The sequence below is a fragment of the Nipponia nippon genome, unplaced genomic scaffold, assembly GCF_047370975.1.
Source record: "Nipponia nippon isolate SJK-2023a ecotype South Korea unplaced genomic scaffold, ASM4737097v1 scaffold_8, whole genome shotgun sequence".
NCBI lineage: Eukaryota > Metazoa > Chordata > Aves > Pelecaniformes > Threskiornithidae > Nipponia > Nipponia nippon.
This window is the reverse complement of record NW_028262402.1, coordinates 43,563,882-43,579,415: the sequence shown is the minus strand read 5'-3', so window position 1 is coordinate 43,579,415 and position 15,534 is coordinate 43,563,882. Positions and strand designations below refer to the sequence as shown.

General features: G+C 40.3%; 1 protein-coding gene across 13 annotated transcripts in view; it reads right to left on the bottom strand.

Moving 5' to 3' along the window:
- The window catches only part of PTPRD (protein tyrosine phosphatase receptor type D), a 1,305,401-nt gene extending 1,293,447 nt beyond the window's left edge, over nt 1-11,954 (bottom strand). For 12 of the 13 annotated variants that reach the window (XM_087741446.1, XM_087741430.1, XM_087741437.1 and 9 more), the window contains exons 1-2: nt 11,521-11,573; nt 11,170-11,277 (exon numbers count right to left, since the gene is read on the bottom strand). The gene's annotated coding sequence lies outside the window, so the exon portion shown is untranslated. Of the gene's footprint in view, nt 1-11,169; nt 11,278-11,520; nt 11,574-11,892 lie in introns of those variants that run through there. The other variant, XM_087741431.1, reaches the window with a different exon arrangement.
- Nucleotides 11,955-15,534: the final 3,580 nt, after the last annotated feature.

Here is a 15,534-nt window from a genome sequence, read left to right as displayed (position 1 = left end):
GAAAAAAAATCTACTTCCTCTGAGCTTCACAATGTGGTCTCGCTCTCACTCAATCAGAAGGCATCACCATTATTATTATTATTATCATAATTATTAGTCATCCTCTTCATTATCCCTCAAGTTCCACCTGGATCACAATTTTTATATGATTCAGACATAAATGACAACAAATGATACTGTACGACTTCCAGAGACATAGAGTGAGGTTAAGTTATGAAAATCTCAACTTGGCATAATTTATTTTATTTTTGTTTTATTTCCTCAAGTTAGTAAAATGTAGACAGCCAGTGAAACACCACGAACAGACGTTACAGTTTGCATGAGCTGGGATACCATCCTACAGGGATGTAATACTGCTTAGGGCCATTTATATTAATAAAATTAGATTAAACGATACAGACTAAGGTTTTCTTGGATCCTTTTTCTTGCTTATGAAACTGCTCTATTCTTTGTGATTATTGGCATACTTTTGAAGATCACTTCATCTTCTGTTTATGGAAAATGTTTCTGGCTTACAAACAAGATCTGTTCTCTTGCCTTTCTAAAACCTTGATAGACAGGTTACAGACAGAGACCTTCATCTATAAGAGCAGTCTCTCATGTATGCTATTCCCAATACCCCTGTTATCAAGCAGAACACTTAGAATGTCTTTTGCAACAATCATTTAATGAACATAATATCTAAATAACTTCAGTAAATGCATATTCATATATCTCGAACTTTTTGTCCCAAACAAATGATGTTAAAAGTTAAATGCAAATAGAATTATTACCATAAGATCTATCATATCAGCTCTGCTTATACTCCAAAATCAATAGCCCTGACCTCAGGACAAAATATTACTGCCAGTAATCTTTACTGGCTGCATAATGGTCAAGATGTGAATAATGCAAAAACAGAAAACACACCCCACCTCAGCATAATGATATTACATAGATCCCTAGGTCCATCCTTCCTTTCCAAGAAACAGAAAAAGGTGATCTACCAAAGCAGCAAATAAAAAAGGCAGTGTGACATTACACAGTTTGTCACTTTTGCAGTGCCCCTGTGCCTTGCCTCAGAGGCACCATCATGGTGTCAGAGCAGGAAAGCACAGAAGTTGATTCTGTGGATGGACTGTAGTTAGTAGCATAAGCTTTTGGACTCCATCAATCTGTGTATCATCTATGAAAAGGGGAAAAAATGAAAACAAAACAAACAAACAAAAAACAACAAATAAGCTTGTTTCAGAATATGAAGACAAGGATGATGTCACTTCCAACACACACAGATGCATACATGCATGATAGGATTTCTAGGATGTCTCCAAAATATAATTAATCTAATTATGCTGATAGTTAAGCACAAGTGTTGATTAAGGGAGCTCTCTCTGTTAGCTTCAGATATAATTAGCATAACATGAAAAAATCCTTGCCTTTCAGAAAGGCAAGGAGGAAAGGCAAAGTTCTAGATATAACATCAGAATATAAATATGTGCAATTCATAATCCTAAACACAGATAAATGTGCAATTGTGTATGTTCTTCGTTTTCTGAAATCCCTGTATGGGACTGGCAGATATGGTATAAGAGAACAGTAGCCTGGGGCTGAGCAGATACCTCAGGGCATCTACAAAGGCATGAGCCACCTATGGTTAGGCAACTGGCAGCCAAGAGGGCCAACCATGTCCTGGGGTGCATCAAGCACTGTATTGCTAGCCAGTCGAGGGAGGTGATTGTCCCGCTCTACTCTGCACTGGTGTGGCCTCATCTTGAGTACTGTGTGCAGATTTGGGTGCCACAGTACAGAAAGGATACAAAGCTACTAGAGAGTGTCCAGAGGAGAGCTACCAAGGTGGTGAAGGGTTTAGGGGGGAAGCTGTATGAGGGGCAGCTGAAGTCACTTGGTCTGTTCAGCCTGGAGAAGAGGAGACTGAGGGGAGACCTCATTGTGGTCTCCAGCTTCCTCACAAGGGGAAGAGGAGGGGCAGGCGCTGATCTTTTCTCCCTGGCAACCAATGATAGAACCTGAGGGAACGGCAGGGAGATATGCCAGGGGAGGTTTAGGTTGGACATTAGGAAAAGGTTCTTCATGCAGAGGGTGGTGGAGCATTGGAACAGGCTCCCCAGGGAGGTAGTTACGGCGCCAAGCCTGACAATATTCAAGAAGCATTTGCACAATGCCCTCAGACATATGGTGTGAATTTTGGGGTTATCCTATGCAGGGACAGGAGTTGGACTCAATGATCCTTGCGGGTCCCTTCCAGCTCAGGACATTCTATGATTCTGTAACTAAATCTCATCCCCAATGATTAAAGAAAGTGTCATCTGGCTTGACACTGCACCAGAGCCCTGAATAATGGGATTCCTTTCATTGCTGAGGATTTCTTCCATTTCCATTACTTACACATCTTCTGCCCTCACTTTCCTTACCTTTCCATCCTCGTCATTTATCTTCTAACAATCCCTTTTTTAAAATATATAAATACATACATTGCATTTTTTTTTACAAAATCTTATTTAAGTAACCAAGAAATGTTGAAATAAATGTCACAATTCAATCCTTCTTTAATTTGTTCAGCACTGATGATTAATAAAATCAGCAGAACACTGAACAGACAGGAATATTCATGGGCTTCCTTCTCCGTCCCCATTATGTTCTCAAGCCAACCAGCACCTGTCAGAGTAGGGGGAGGAAGGGGAGAAAAGGATATAATCTGTATAACTGCACTTGAGTGTTGCCCAAAGACATCGATACACCTAACTTATCCCAACATTCATAAATGTCTACCTTATTAATTCTGTAACTCCAGCAGAATACTATCAGTTACTTCTTCATCTCTCATCCTACATTAGGAAACATCTGATATTTATGTAAGCTGGAGTGCTCCCTCTCTCATTTTTATCAGTTCTAGGAAAAACAAAGTAAGGAAGTTAAGGACATCACCCTACTTGAAAGAGAATTCTTACCCAAGGAGAAATGGTCACTATCCTCAGGATCAGTGAGAAAGAACAGAAATCTGAGATATGAGCTAATTTCAAAATAATCAGACATTTTATCCACGTTCTAGCCTTCTGCAGAGGAAGGGTATGAAAAAGGGGAAGATGGGGAATGCTGGGAAAGTCTGGCCTCCATGATGAGAAAAAAAAGGTGATTCTCAGCACAACTACATTTGGATACTTTCTAATTTATGATCCTCTACAGAATATGATAATGGGAACATCCAGGGACTTCATTTCCACACCTATAGAAACCTCTGGAAACCTACAGTTGATAAGGAAAAACAGGTGCTGCAAGACAACTTAATACTGTTGTGCCAAATACACTTTTCTCTAATACTCCTAGAACAGAAAACAAATTACCTATATGGGGCTCTCAAAGGAAAGAGATTTTAAAATAGGAGTAATCATGCATTCTGATTAGGTTGGCAGAGCACCACAACCTATCTGAAAGCTGCTCAGGAAATTACTCAATTCCAGAATATTTTTTACTACAGATTGCACAGAAAAAAAACCACACTTCCTGACCACTTTATTCCACCCAATGGCCTCCGGTAGCTAACATGACTTTTGCACTACTTTGCATCCTTTCTTATACTTCCATTAGAATGGAAAATCAAAAACAAACTGCACAGGAAGCCCACTGCACTTTGTTCTAAAAATGCAGAAGAAAATAATTTGATTCTGCTTTCAAACTATTTCTCAGTTCTTCCAAATAACACCTATTGTATGCTGCTGACCCAATTCTAACTGGACAAATTAATTTTTCAAAAGACCAAATAATGGATATAGGGAGCATGGTTAACAGTGTTTGGTTACCCAGGTTTGGTGACCTACATACCTTTTGGCTGCTCTTGAAGCTTTGTAGTCCATTGTACCCTTCCTAGCTGAGGCATTTGACAAAAGAATCTCCAACCTCACTAACAGATCTTAGCTTCACTGAATTGTCAGAGCAAGCTGGGTTCACAGAGAAAAAGAGGAGTCAAGTCAACCATATGGCCCATTTCAAAGCCTATGCTCTGCAAAAACAGGTAAATGCATTTGTGCAGCTTTTCAGGTCTAGCTGCCTAGCATTCTTAAAAAAAAAAAAAAAAAAAAAGAAGATCAGGACTTACTTAAGTTGTGTGAAAAAGCCATTAGTATATCTTTTATTCATATGGAGAAAGGACAATTTCACAGAACAATTGTGCTTAAAACTGAAGAAGTGGCTAAATTATCCAAAGGAGAACATAGGTTATCACTATATTAACGCGTCAGGTTTTGGTTTGTTTTTTTGGTTTTTGTTTTTTTAAAGTACTCCAGTTGGTATGTTGATGATGCCAGCCTAAATCTACTAATGTCAAATTTGAAATTAATGTCACGTTTTGCTGGGCAGACTTCCATTTGTGAAGGAATACCAATGATTAATACAACTTTTCATTAGGAATATTTTTTTGAACAGTAGGCACACAAATCATATTACAGGCTACATGCAATATATTATTTGAAATTCACTTTTATTATTTATCCATACCTACATATTTGCAGAGGATTGCAGAAGTGTAAAAAAGGTAACTAAATTTCCTCTTAAGAGAATTTTTCGTATATTCCTCAAATACTTCTACTAGCATATGTAGGATATTTCAGTAATAATGATTTAATGTTAGTCAAGCCTCTCCCAGCACATTTCTCCCACTACAAGAATTTTACAGGTCTCAAAACAGGTTTCAAGTCTGACTTCTTATGGTATGAACTCTAATATCCTAGCTATACTGACAGTTCATACTGCTAATGGTTCATACTACTAATGCATGAGCATGGTAACATTTTTCTGTTATGGTCAAAACCCACGATAATTAACAGCCAAAAAAAACACACACTTCCTTAAGGAAAACCTAGATGAAGAAAAGTATCAACTGTAATTTCATGATACTATTATGATTTTTGATGAAGACAGCACTCCTTATGGTTTTCCATCTCTCTGAAGAAGTCTGAGGATGCCATCTGGCAACCTCATGGCTGCAATAACAAAAGGAAAGCAACTCATGCAGACATGGACAGCTCATATGGATTCTCGTCTTTGAACCCTTTCCATTGAGAACTGGTGTTGCTATTGAGCTTTGCCTAAGACTACATCACCGTACATTCCTTTCAATGTAAAAGAAAATCTTTCAAGATTTAGTCAACGCACTATCCTGTAGGATTTTTTTCTGTCATTTTTAAATTGATGTGATGGATATCCTTATGTCCTTCTACCCACAGCGACGGCAATTCAGACATCATTTTGATTTACCTTTTGCTACTGCCAGCAATTTTGTAGCCACCCAAGTAGGAGTTACATCATTGCTCTCCCTTATACTTAGTGCAGGTATTGAAGTATGTTACTTCATCAGAAGTTGAACACAAAGCCGGACTTTAAGGTTAAGATGAAGTCTTTCAGTGTAGATTTAAAAATTATAGTGTAAACGTTCTTATTTAACTCCTGTTTGGGAAAAAAAAAATAAACAAACCTTTAGATTTTAAATTAATATGATACGTTACATCTAGTTACAATGTGGAGGACTACTTTTTTGCTAAAGATAGAAGAAAACCACTTTCGGCTAAAAGAATGAGGAGAGTGAGAAGAATACATGAACTACTTTAGACGCTGTCCTATGTAGTACAGGGCCTGCTGAGAGTGTATGTCTTGCACCACAAGGAAGGATACATTGGCGGGGGGGGAGGCGAGAATGCATCAAAGGTAGAGCAAAGTTACTTCGCCTGACATACTCCCACATTGACTGTTAAACTGCTGCATGAGAGTCTAAAAATCACTTTACTTCCAGACTAGAGTAGATGCAATTGTTCTTATGCAGTTACTTCTGCTGCAGTAACCTTAAGAATTACAGCTCCCGGAAGACTGCCTGGTGTACACTTCCAACCTGCTGCCACCAGAGGACCTTTATTCAAGTTGCTCACCTTAAATCAATCATCATAAAGGAATTGTTCTGCCCCCTGTGAGAAGCTCACCAGCTGGGGAGGTTTCTTGAGCACTCCGGAAATATGAGTTTACCTTACTCACACAGTTTCAGTAATAACTAGAACAGCTAAATAGTCCCACATCCCATTAAACCATTGAGTCCTCATGTTTACAGACTAGGCAATCACCCTTGCTGAAACAGTTTACTCTTCAATCCATCTTTACACTGTGAACAAAAAGCACAAGCATTTAACATTTCACTGCTGGGCAGTGTTATGTGTTCTTTGCAAATGAGCTGCATAATCTAAAACCAAATAAAGAGCAGCAGCTTGGCGAAACAGTAATTTCTTGACAGCCATTGTATATAGCTCTTATTTTTTAAATTCAGAAGAGCAGAATGCACCATATGCACCTAAATGTCCACCTTACCTTTTGAAAAGCCATCCTGAAACATACTGAAGAATTCAACTTAAACACCCTTCCAGCTTTTCAAGACAAGATGAGACACAAGCATGGAACTGACTGACATAGAGAATGTTTTTCTAGACCCAGTGTTTAGAGAAAGCAGAAGACTGGGCCTATCTTATGTATCTGTCTTTTAACTGGTAAGTACACGAGATCATGCTTCTTACAGGTGGAAAAAATTCCACGCAGCATTCTTAGGAAAAAATCATCAGGCTATCTGGAGCCTTCTTTATATTGCAAGCATACACATCAAGAAATCTCTCTCCAAATACATCTCTAAAACCTTGATTGTACATTTCAGCACAATGTAAGTGCATAATCTGGAAAGTGTAATAGTATTGCAAACAACTTGAAAGGCATTTAAAAGCATTTAAGACACATTAGCGTTTTGATAAATTTTACAGTACTGCTGACAGAAATTTTACAAAATTGATTTTATAAACCAGATTCTGCAGACTCCACTCAGTTAAAATCTTATTCAACTAGATCTTAAGCTTATGCATTGACACAAAAATCCGCTTTTTAGTAGTTACAAAGTTGACAGTAGAGAAATACAGAATGTAAAAAATGAGATTTCTTGCACAACAGTTTTCTCTTAATAAAGCATATTTAATATAATAGAAATATAAAAGAAATAGGACCATTTCTGCAAGTATTGACAACAAATGAGAATAGATGTGTAATTCAATCCTCATATTGACAATAAAGTAGTAATTTCTCTGTGATTTTCCATTTATTGCTAGCTTTTCTGTTATTGTTTTATACTGAGTCTTATTAAAGAAGTAACCGGAACAGATAAACTGAAAATCAGACAGCATCTAACAGCATTAAGAATGCTAAAAAACCCTCCAATTATGCATTCCTTTTGCCTACTCTTGTGTGCATGTTTCCCCTCTCTTAGTCTTTATTATTAAGTACACTTAATTCTTGTTTGAGAATTAATTCATCCATGCCTACTGCTTATTTCCTATTGGAATTTTAAATCCATCTGTTTGCTACTAAACATTTTTCATCGCAATCAAATATGTCCAAAAAATTATAGACCGAATGCACTCCTTGTCAATAGTTTGTGACCCTATTGTCATCATTCTGTTATCACTGTGACATAAAAACCCTTGTTAACTGTATCAGAGTTTCTATTAGGATTATAGATGCAAAACTGCAAAGTGGAAAGTCTAGAAAAATGAGAGATAGCATAAAAACTCTTTGAGAAACTTGTAGGACTAACGACCTTATAACATATGTGCGGCAAAAAAATCCAAACCCACATAAACTGGCATTCTCCAGCCCAAATACTTTTGAATCCAAGATATTTCTATGGCCTTTTTTCTTTTCTTTTCTTTTCTTTTCTTTTTTTTTTTTTTTAAAGAATGCCCTGAATGTTTCCTTCTCCCCACTGGTTTCCCTAGAATCCCTGTGGTTACTAATGAAGGAAAAAAACTACTTTTCTTGAGTAGAGATATCAAAATCCAACCCTAAATTACAGATCATCTGCATAAATGCCACTGTTAAATTTATATTTGCTGCCAAGAACATTTGCTGCTTACAAGGTTTTCAAAGTGATACTAAATCTATTAAGCTTACTCTAAATGTGTGGGATTCAGGTACCAATCTGTTTTCACACTAAACAAGCTTTGGACTGATGAGAAGTATCAGTAACCTTTCCCAAAATGCTGAACTCGCCTGTTTTCCAATTTAGCCAATGATATCTTAGTTTCTCCAACTTGTTATACTACTTGGAACCTGTAGAATTAGCATCCATACACATAAAAGTTATTAATGCTCTATAAGATGTTAAAATAAGACACACAAATCAAGCTGATTAAAACATCTGTGTATTATTTGATGTTTATCATATCCACCATTTCAAAATAGTTTTGTGCTATCAGGCATCAGGACTATTTGTGTACTGTCAGTTTCTTCAGTGAAGCCACATGTAACAAAGAATGAATAGTCTGTCATAATTTTTCCATCATCACCACAAAGTTTGGTAGTACATTGGTATACTAAGTGATTAATATTAATATAGACAATGCTATTTGACTTTTACTACCACAAATTAATGCAGGTATGTAAGATTTTATTAGTAAGAATCCCTACAATAAGCACACGTTAGACGAATTAATCATTTATTCCCTGCAGACTGCTTATATATTTCATCAGGCCATTATCTGATCTGAATAACAAGAACAATCGCATAATAAAACACCTTACTGCTGACACATGCAACTTCATTCTATCAACTTTATGTGTTCACAGCAAGAGGTCTTTTTTAAGTCCTCTGTTGTTCTTCTGAATTAGATGGACTTGATTTGACATTTTCCTATATCAAAATTATGATCAAGATTGTACATATATGTATGATTCAATATAATATGTATCAAACTTAATTGCCAGGATTTGACTCGGGTCGTTTTCCACAGTAGCAAGTAGTAATTACAGCAAAAGTGGAGTACGTGTCGAGTCATTTTTCACACAGATACTGAAGTATTGCCAGGAGATATCCTAGATTTAAAGAAAATCCAAAAGACAAATAGTGAAGATTATGCTCTAAACTAATAAAGCTGTCAAGTATGCTGTGATTCAACCTAAACTAAACAATGTAGTTCCTATCTGATTAGTCAAATATATTCTAGTCTTTTTTCTTATATTGTAAAAATAGACCCTTTGTTGGGCATTCAACATTGCATGCTGCATGTTTGGGACCACCTAGCAGAACAGAAAGCTTAACCTAATAAACTTCTCTGTATGCAGTCTCAAAACAGTTCATGCAAATTATCTGGATCTATTATTTTAATGTTCTGCCCACAGGGAATACAACACAGCAATAAGCCATGTCAAATGTTACCAACTCAAAAAAAAAAAAAAAAAGAAAAAGAAGGAAAAAAAGCTTTGTTTTTAACTGAAAGATAAATTCATAGTACTGAAACAATAACTGTAGCATTCCTTACTAAGCCAGCATGTGTTATCCTTTTATTTCAAGTTCACAAGTTCATCAGGCATTTTTTCTGTCATAAATGTTACTGTCAATTACCCAAAGAGTACTGTGATGCAATATGAAAGTCACCCTGATTCACTACCTCAGAACTTGTAGCCTATGCTTTATAGTTATTCCTAGCTTTAAGATCATGAATACCTGAAAGCAACTCTGAATGTCATCCTTCTGCTACTGCAGATTTAGCCTTTCCTGCTTGTGTCACATTAATTTCCTAAATAAATTTTGTCTAATTACCTTTACTGTTGTGACATAAACTAATTTCTTTACTTCACAAAGAAAAGCATTTAATGTGACCCTAATAAACTTTCACTCCTGGCAACATTTATTAGTTGTGATTGATTTTGAATTACACCTGCAAATGCAACACTTATTTCACATTGAGATGCTTAATAAAATGCACTTGTAAATGCATGTTGCATGGCTTCTAATGACTCAAGTTAATTCTGATTAGGTGAACAGTAAAAACATAATACACAAGTGATTTGAGTGGCATAGTTTATTTACAGTACCCATTTATTATTCTGAATTTCTACTGTAAAATAACCTGAATTTGTCAAGAATTTGTAAAGAAAGTTTATTTTATTAAAATTCAAATCCATATTGTCCCTACAACAGATACAATAATACATGAAGAATTTAAATCCAAGTCCATTTGGCAGGAATAGAGAAAAAATGCTGAAATGCTATTGATTCTTTCCAGTACATTCAAAACACCTGACTCAACTATATTTCTACTGACATAACATAAAGGTTTTATTTAGATATTAGCAAACATGAGCGAATATTTTCATTGACATACTTTTCATCCTTATGTCTTCCCTCTACCTAGGAAACAGTTAACCCTCAACTACTAGTACTAGCTGTTTCCTCTACCAGAGATGCAGCGAATGTCAATAATGGGTCCACTGTCCCGAGAGAAATAATACCTACTAAAGTTCTCCTCCCCAGATACAGATACATTTAGTGCTAAACAACACCTAACAGCAGACTCTTCATGACATACCTTTATTTGATCTTTGTGCCTTCTGTCAACTCTACAGCTCAGCCAGCAAACCTCAGTCCTGCTGTTAATGAAGCCCTCTTAAATGAGTTTATCTTTTTGTTTGCCCTACATCTTTCACACCTATTTAAAAAAGTGCCATCAGTACTTTGAATATGACCTGTAAAAGCACTTAGAAAGCAAAGCTGTTGTCTGGAACTGTCATCCTCATTAGAAGAAAAAATATACATATATTTTATACGTATAAAACTTCATGAAAAAATCTAACTTCAGAGATGTGGACTAAAAATGCTTACAACTGAATGCAGACAAAAATACTCTTAGAATCTATAATCCATGCACATTGTACATTAAACGGAATGCCCTGTCACCTGGCATTACTTAGCAGGTCACACCATGCTGTAGACCCCTCCTGAGGGAGCATGTCTTTGTTTAGATTTTGTCTGTAATCTATCACATACCTATACCCAGACTAAGGCAGACATTACACAATACTTGACACACTCAGTTTCTTTACACAAGTATTCACCTGCAATTTTCTTTTCTCATAAAAGATGAGTAAACCACTTCATGCACTTTTCCCACTGAAAATAGTTCAAGTTACCATAGCCAAGTTCCTCTCTGACCAGAACGGTGTCACTTAGAAGCAGAAATACACACAGACACACATATAGGGGTGGGTGGGTGTGTATGTGTGTGTGTGTGCGTGCGCGTGTGTATATGCTAAGAAAAGATTTGGAGGAGCAGGAGACCATAGGGACAGAAATCTAGCATAGAGTTATTTACTTACTAATGCAGTCTGCTCGGACCTCTTTGGAAACCTGAAGGAGTCTCCGCTTTCCCCTCCTGCCAGTCAGGCGCCACGTTGTGCCCCTAGTCCACACAGGCCCAGAAGGAACTGCAAAGAGAGAGAAGCACATGCCACATAAGGCAGTTCTGTTTTGGTGGGATCCAGCGCCGCTGCCGCTAGCTCCTTGGGGGTATCCCTGCTTTCAGAGCACACTCCTGCAAAAGAGTCATCCTTCCAATGATTTTTTTTTTTTTTTTACCGGTGATTTAAAAAAAAAAAAAGCCCTCCCGAGGCACCTGCACCCTAAAATTTGCTGGGGGGCGGCTGGCGGGGAAGGGAGAGGACAGGTACCTGCAACTCTCTCCGATGAGGCCAGCAGAGAGAGGGAGGGAGGAGGGAAAGAGCAAGGAGAGGGAGGAGAGAGGGAGCGAGCGAGGGGTGGGGAGGAGGGGTGTGGGGTGGGCGTGAGGGCGTGCGTGCGTGCGTGCGTGCGTGTGTGTGTGTGTGTGTGTGTGTGTGTGTGTGTGTGTGCTGTGGTGCGGTGCGGAGCGGAGCGGGGAGCGCCGTGGAGCGGCTCTCACCGGGGGCGCGGGGGCCGCCCGCTCTCCGTGCCAGGCACCGCCGGCTGCAGGCGAGCGGCCCGGGGGGACGGGGAGGGCCGGGCCGGGGGCGCGCTCCCCGCCGGGCCCCGCACAGCCCCCCGCCGCCGCTCAGCCTGCTCACCTGCATTTCCTTAACGAGCCACTTGATGGCTAGCAGCAGCGGCGGCCCCCCGGCCCCGCCGCAACTTTGGCGGCCGCCGAGCTACGCCGCCCCCGCGGAGCTGGGGATGGGGAGGTGCCGGCCTCAGAGTGCTGCTCCGGGCGGGGACCGCGCCGGCAGCCGCCCGCGGAACTTTCAGCTCGGCGGCGGGTGATGGGGACCGGGGGGGGCGGGGAGGGGAGGGAGCGGTGGGGGGCTGCGCCGGGCCCCGCGTGTGCGCGCCGCAGCCGCGCAGCGAGCCCGGTAGCGGGGCGCGCTCCGCCGCCCGCCTCCCCCCGGCGCTGCTTCCTTCCACCGCGCTCCCCGGCGTGTGCGAAAGGAGCGAGCGAGCTCCTGGCTATTAATAATAATAAGAATAAGAATTAAGAATAAGAATAAGAATAAGAATCCCTATCCCCACCTTCCTCCTCTCCCTGGGAAAACAATTAATAATGCATTAAAATAATGCACCTTTAAAGCCACCGGCTGGCAATAATAAAATAATATTACCACCACTTAAAAGAGTGCTGCGGTGGATCTGGTGGTGAGGCACGTTTTCCTATCATTCACACCCAAATGTGAGCACAAATTATGCTTCTGGTGTTCGTAGGTCCCTTTCCCCTACCAAAGCAACTATCATTATCACCATCAAAGAGAAAGTCTCTCTCCGAAGCTGAGTGGAGACACCGACTCCCCGGGTGGCTGCTTGCGTCTGGGCTGCAAGGAGGGCAGCCCCCCTTCCGTTCGCCCCAAACCAATCTCATCCCTTCTCCTCCTCTTTTGCTTATACCGGTGGGTTAAGCATTGCGTTTGGCCCTTTTAGTGTTTTCCCTTCCGTTCCTCCCCTGACGATAGTTTGTGTATTTTAAATAAAGATTTCATTCTGCCAACCCGCAGGAAGCTTTTAACAAGATGCAGCTGAGCGTGTCGATATCTTATATCTTTTTACTGCTGCTCCGGCGCGTACATCAACTCCAAACTCATTTCTTTTCTTCTCCGCCTGATACTGTAGCATCTCAGAGACGGCGGTGGCGGCAGCAGCAGAGCGCTGCTCCCGGGGGGCACTTTTACTTTGCCCTCAAAGTATCTCCCAGCAATGAGAGACGTCGGAGCGCCCCGCCCCCCCCCCCCGAAATGCTGGAGTGATTGCAGTAAGATTTCCAGTTCCACTGATAACACTACACAGTCTGAGAGCAGACGCGGTGGGGGGGTGGGGATTTTCTTTTTGTTTAGAATACAGTTTTGTGTGTGTGCTATTTTTAATTAAGATTTTTCCAGAAATAGATCCCATCGAGATTTAATTTACGAAGGTATTTCTAAGGCTGGTCAATACTGTCTTCCAAGAGGAACATTTGCAATCATTTGCCTTCCCACAACGACGCGCGAATGCTCTTCACAGACTTTAAACCGTTTATGAAAGACTAAAAAAGGGATTTTGTTGTTGTTCATTTTTTGTGTTGTGTTTTTTTGTTGTTGGTGTTTATTTTAATTTGCACTTCATCTGCATTACAATAAAACTTTCTTCAGCATGCCGGCTACCTCCTATTGATTTCTGGTTTTTAAGAGGCCTTTTTTTTTTTTTTTTTTTTTTTTTTTTTCACCGAGATGTTGTGAAGCAAGGTGATTTCTTTCCATGATATGCATTCCCCAGCCCCTAGCTGTGCAGTTCTAGCTAGCTGGTCCCCTGCTGCTCCGCGACTGCTGAGCCGTAACCACCTCCTCACGCTAAGGCTCAAGCACCAGCTTAAACCAATAGAGCGGCATCGCTCGGGCCTGAGGCTCTCCAAAAGCTTAACGCAGCCAGAGGCGCCTCTGGCGAAGGTTACGAGGTGAAACATCCCTACCGGCTGCAGACGGAGGGTGACCGGGGACGCCTCCGCTCCCCACGGGGCGCTCCGCCCGTCCCAGCCCCGCCCCAGCCCTGGCGCGGCGGAATGCGGCAGCCCGCGGAGTGCGGCGGTGAAGCCCGGGCGGGCGCGGAGCGGGCGCGGGGCACCGCGCTCGCGGCGGGCCGGGCTCGCCCCGTGGTCATCGTAAGGCAGCAGGTCAGGGGAAGTGCTCAGCCTCCACCCCGAAAAAGGGCTAGGCAGGAGCTTCCAATCCTAAAAGTGGCAGAGGGCGCATTTTCCGCTTGCAGGTATTATTTCAGCTCCGAGGTTTACCCTACACAAACCAAGGCACTATCGTTAAAAGAGCACAGGCGATGGAGAGCTCTTGATACACCGGGTACTGAGCATTGACGGTTTTTCTTTAAGGTTCACTACAACTCAATTTGACCTAGTTTGAAGCACGAAGATTCAGAGTTGGGGGGGGCGGAGAAGAATGCAAAAATATTTCACTCCCCCCCCTTTTTTTTTAAAAAAGGAGGCTGAAAATTGTGCTATTGTAGAGTGTACCTTTATTGAGACAGGGCAACAGAACAAGTTAAATATTTCCTCCCAGTTGTGTTTTCCCCTTTGGTAGATCACTTGTGACTATTGCTTTAATTTGTGACTAAATATGGCATCACTAATGTTTACAAAACTGGTTTTATCTATGCAGTAAAACACTGCTAAATGCAGCAGAAAATTAAGTATTCTAACATCTTAACTCTCCTTATCAAATTGGAATTATATATCTTTCATTCCTATGTTCCTTTTGATGTTCGGTCTTTCCCTTCATTTTTTTCTTTGACTTAGCTTTTTCCGGCTTATTATGTCTTATTCCTACATTTCACTGCAAATTTCTTCACAGAAATAAATTCTAAAATTTGTAATATATTGATATATATTACCTTTCATGAGTACCGAAGCTTTGTGCAGTATAGTATGTTAAGAGATCACTTCACCATAATTTATGTGAAGCCTGATTGAATCACCCATTCTGCATCCTGAGCATTGCTCTATGCTTTTTAAAGTTTGTGAAGGCTGGGATTAACTCAACACTGTAAAGTGTTGCAAAGTTGGTCACTTGAAAGCAACTGGGAGAAAATCCATAGGGATGCAAAATCACATAGAAGTAAACAAGAAATAAAAATAAAATGTTCCAAACATTAATTTAGAAATAAAAATACACCAGAATTAAGAAAATCTCCAAGCTGCAGTGTCTGCCAGATCTTGTGGCACCTATCATCTGAAATAACTGTTTAACATAGAGCCAGTACTTCACCTATATCCAGCTAAGTACAGTAGGAAAAGTGATTTGCATATCTGCTTTTGTAAAAATTCTTTGTAGTAGTAAATATGTTGGTTTATACATCACCAGCACTTCTTTTTGGGCATAATCTATTTCTGTTTTGCAAGCCACCCATGAAAACGATGGCTGAGGTTGGGCATTTTAAAAATAATGAGAATGAAGCTTGTGCAAGGGAAAAGGCAACCTTAGGAAAACTGCAAACCTGACAGTTTTAAGATGCAAAATACCATCGTATTTTACTTCCACCTTTACGTCTCTGTGGGCACGCATGCTTCTTTTTTTCAACCAACTTCAATCCTCAGACTTCTGCTTTTTGTGGACTAACATCTGCAAAGAAAAATGGTAGACATTTTGGTATGTAGTGTATTTATAACCACAATGAACCAAAAAAGGTTGAATCATCCCATCCCAAAATAAAAGTTATGAGAGAAGAGGAAGAGAAAATGCATG